The sequence below is a fragment of the Dipodomys spectabilis genome, unplaced genomic scaffold (genome assembly GCF_019054845.1).
Source record: "Dipodomys spectabilis isolate Male_0828 unplaced genomic scaffold, ASM1905484v1 ptg000515l, whole genome shotgun sequence".
Classification (NCBI taxonomy): domain Eukaryota; kingdom Metazoa; phylum Chordata; class Mammalia; order Rodentia; family Heteromyidae; genus Dipodomys; species Dipodomys spectabilis.
This window is the reverse complement of record NW_024871192.1, coordinates 133,039-137,084: the sequence shown is the minus strand read 5'-3', so window position 1 is coordinate 137,084 and position 4,046 is coordinate 133,039. Positions and strand designations below refer to the sequence as shown.

The 4,046-nt window shown below is 35.6% G+C and overlaps 1 non-coding gene across 1 annotated transcript; it reads left to right on the top strand.

Annotated features, from left to right (window-relative positions):
• Positions 1-2,196: 2,196 nt before the first annotated feature.
• Positions 2,197-2,303, top strand: LOC122099459. The gene has a single exon (XR_006145930.1). It is a non-coding gene; the product is annotated as a U6 spliceosomal RNA (small nuclear RNA).
• The last annotated feature ends 1,743 nt before the right edge of the window (positions 2,304-4,046 follow it).

Genomic DNA, 4,046 nt, shown 5'->3' with positions numbered 1-4,046 from the left:
TTGTTTGTAAAAGAAAAAGAACTTTTAGGTCAGAGGATAAAATTATCCTATCGTCTCGATGATTCCTATGAGATAAAATTTGTAACAGTAGTAAAAGTGACAAGGAATTCCTAGATCTGTTGTTTTGCCATTTAGAATAGGAAAGAATAACATCACGTCACTGTTATAACTCTTAAAGAATGCAAGGGTAACTGATGGTCGCTATCATGTTTCCACAATACCAGTGGATTCTGAAGGATCATAGTAGACCAGCAGAAATTCTAAGTACCAGACATTGAGCATGAAAGAAAAAGAGAGGAAATAAAAGAGTGAAAGAGAAAGAGAAATATCACAATACTGAAAGTACATAACAGATAAACAAGAACTGTATGAGAATATTCATACTGCTATCTTTAGACTCTACATGTACATTTGGAGGTATTTGATGTATGATAACCCATCAATATGAAATATAAAGTTATTTTGATAAAAATAAAAATGATTCAGAAGAAATTATAAATGCAAAAACAATCTTCACAAAAGCAAACTCTCAGAAATATTTCATCACTTTGAGAAAGATAAAGTGGCTGAAGTTAGTATAAATTTAGAAGTATGACAATTCAAAAAGACATAAAAAGATATTAATATATTTCATTATATAACCCAAATAAGAAAGCAAATATTGTTTAGGTGATTTTTTAAAACACAGTCTCTCAGGTGCTGGGAAGGTGGCTCATTGGTAGAGTGCCTGCCTTGAATGCATGAGGCCCTGGGTTTGATTCCTCAGCATGACATAAGCAGAAAAAGATGGAAGTGTGTTGTGGCTCACGTGGTACCGCTAGCCTGGAGCTTAGGGAGTGCACCTAGAGCCCAGAGTTCAAGCCCCATGACCAGAAAAATCAAAATATAAAACAAAACAAAACACAGTCTCTCACTTTTGTGGCCTCAACTCTGTAATACCACTGCTTCAGCCTAGGGTTAAGATTTTAGGTGTGGATATTTATCAACACTCCTGATTCAGACTCTACTTAATCATTTTTAATAAATATTTTGTTCTTAATTTTCCTCTTTGTAAATTCACATGCCCTATAAAAAATGGTTTGGCCATCCCAGTAACCTTCTCAAAGTACCTCCTAATGACGACTTTTAAAAAGTTGTATTATATTACAAGGAAACAATGCTACATAAAGGAAAACCAATAAGAAAATATTAATGATTAAAATAAAAACTAAAATAATTATCAGTTTTTTCAGTATTTGAAGGATACTACCTATTAGATTTTACTATTTTCTCATATTCCTGTACATTGAAAATGGGCTAAGATTATGATATTCAACAAGAGGTTTTTAGGTTATGAGTAATCTTTAAAGTTACCCACTAAGATTACTATTTCTGGCACATCTAATCATTTGTATATGACTTATATCATCATTTGTTCCTCGCTATCATATAAAATAAGGAAGCCAGGGGCTGGGAAGGTAGCTCAGTGGTAGAGCGCTTGCCTTGCATGCATGAGGCCCTGGGTTCGATTCCTCAGCACCACATAAGCAAAAAGAAAAAAGCCGGAAGTGGCACTGTGGCTCAAGTGGTAGAGCGCTAGCCTTGAGCTGAAGAGCTGAGGGAGAGCGCCAAGGCCCATAGTTCAGTCCCCACAACCGGACCCCCCAAAAAATAAAAAAACATAAAATAAAATAAGGAAGCCCTATAGTTTTAACAGAAACTGAAGTTAACAAAGTCTTAACTCTTTATTCTGCTCCTTTACACAAAGACTTGGCAACCTCTCATTAGTAATGTTTCTAGAAACTCTGAAATATACATACATAATAGCATATGTCTGTTACCATAAATCTTAAATACTTTATCGAAAAGTTTTATTACCTGTCAAACAGTCCTAGTTTTAGCATATATAAGCAAATTCCCAAAATCAAATATATTTAAACCATTAAAACTATTAACAAAACTCAACACTTGCTGCAGTGTTCATTAGACAGGTGCCTTGTATAGAATAATTGAATTCCTCCTCCTACACATCTCTTGAACAACAAATATCTGGAATTATTTTGTTTTTGACATGTCAATCTTGACTTTATTCTTAAATGTGTGCTTATGTAAGAAGTACATGGCTCTAAAATTTCATGAAATTTTTTTTAAACTTACTTTTTGTTGAATTGTCTACTTTAAGAAAATCAATTACACTTTATATATAAAACATGTTCTATGCTCCATTCAGCATCACGTACTCTAACATTGGAACGATACAGAGAAGATTTGAATGGCCCCTGCACAAGGATGACAGGCAAATTCCTGTACCATTCCATACTTTTACAACAACAGATGCTGGAGGGGATGTGGCCACAAGGGAACTGTACTGCACTCTTGGTGGGAGTATAAACTTGTTCAACCACTTTGGAAAGTAGTATGGAGGTTCCTCAAAAGACTCCACATAGAAATCCCCTATGACACAGCAATCCCACTTTTGGGCATTTACCCAAAATATCACAAACAAGACGGTACAAAAACTACCAGCACAATTATATTTATTGCAGCATTGTTTAAGATAGCTAAGATATAGGACCAACCCCGATGCCCCTCATCAGATAAATACATCAAGAAAATGTGCTATTTATACCAATGAAATTCTATGCCTCCATAAGAAAGAATGGCATCACCCAATTTGTTAGAAAATGGAAAGACTTAAAAAAATTATTAAGTGAAGTAAGCCAAGTCCAAAGAAACATAGGTCCCAGGGTTTCCCTAATTTTTAATAACTAATATATGTCTGGGATAAGCAGAAAAGGTCAAATCTATGCACGTATGACCAGATAAGATGTTGTTAAGGGAAATGAACCCCCAAAATAGGAACACAAGTGTTTTGTTTTTTCTTTCTTGCTATTTTTCTAACGTACTTTTAACAGGCTATGTGATTTTTTTGTTTCTTTATATGTTCCTCCCCCATTCTATAACCCCTGTTTTCACTGTATTTGAATTTGGTGTGCCCACCTCTTGCATATACACTCCTGTAATTTGGGGAGGGGAAGGAAAAACCAAAATGCTTAAATAGGGATTCAGGTTGACCCATTGTAACAATGAGATGCACAAGACACTATGTTGAAAACTGAACTTTACAATTTAGGCAGGGGAAGGGGGGGAGGGGAGTGTACTTGTAGAGGTGGGAGGGAAGGGAAGGTAGAGGGAAAATAAAGGAGGAGGTAACAATGCTTGTTAGGAAATGTACTCATTACTTGCTCACGTAAATGTGACCTCTCTGTACAGTATTTTTAAAATAAAAAATATGAAAATGTTCTGAGATGAAAGAGTTTATTTCCTTTATTTTACTCATATAATATGGCTGTTGCAACAATGAGAAGTACAAGTTGTCATGTCCAAAAGCTTTACAACGTCGGTGCGGGGGGGGGAATGGGGGGGAAGGAGAAGGATTGGGATTGGGGGGGAGGGGGGAGGCTGGGAAGGGATGTGAAGGGTAAACCAAAGGAGGAGGCTGCAATGCTTGGTAAGAAATGTACGCATTATCCTGCCCATGTAATTGTAACCCCTCTGTACGGTATGTTCACAAATAAAATAAAATTAAATTTAAAAAAAATTAAATTAAATTAAAAAAAGAAATCAATGCAAAACACTGATATGAAGGTATTTTGAATAAATGTGTATATGTGCACATGCACGTGTTCTCATGTACTTGCATGTATGTTGTTGTGCTCACAGTTTGAAAAAAGGGCTTCAAAGTCTTGCTAGGCCTTTCCTCTCTAGATAGGTGAGCTACTATATGAGCTACATTTCCATTGCTGGCCCTTTGTTAACTCATTGAAATTTTTGAAAAATAATCTCATGAATTTATTTTGCCCTGATTGGCTTCCACTGTTATCCACAGGTCTCTGGCTCCTGAGTAAATATGCCGAGTAGTTAAGATTACAGGTGTGACCAAACAGCACAAGGCTTTCAGAATAATTTTAAAAGTAGAAGAAAGTTTACTTCACAGGGGCCTGTTTTATCATCTCCTATTTTAAAGCATTTTGGAGTGATTATTTGTGTATTTTTTTCATTTTTTG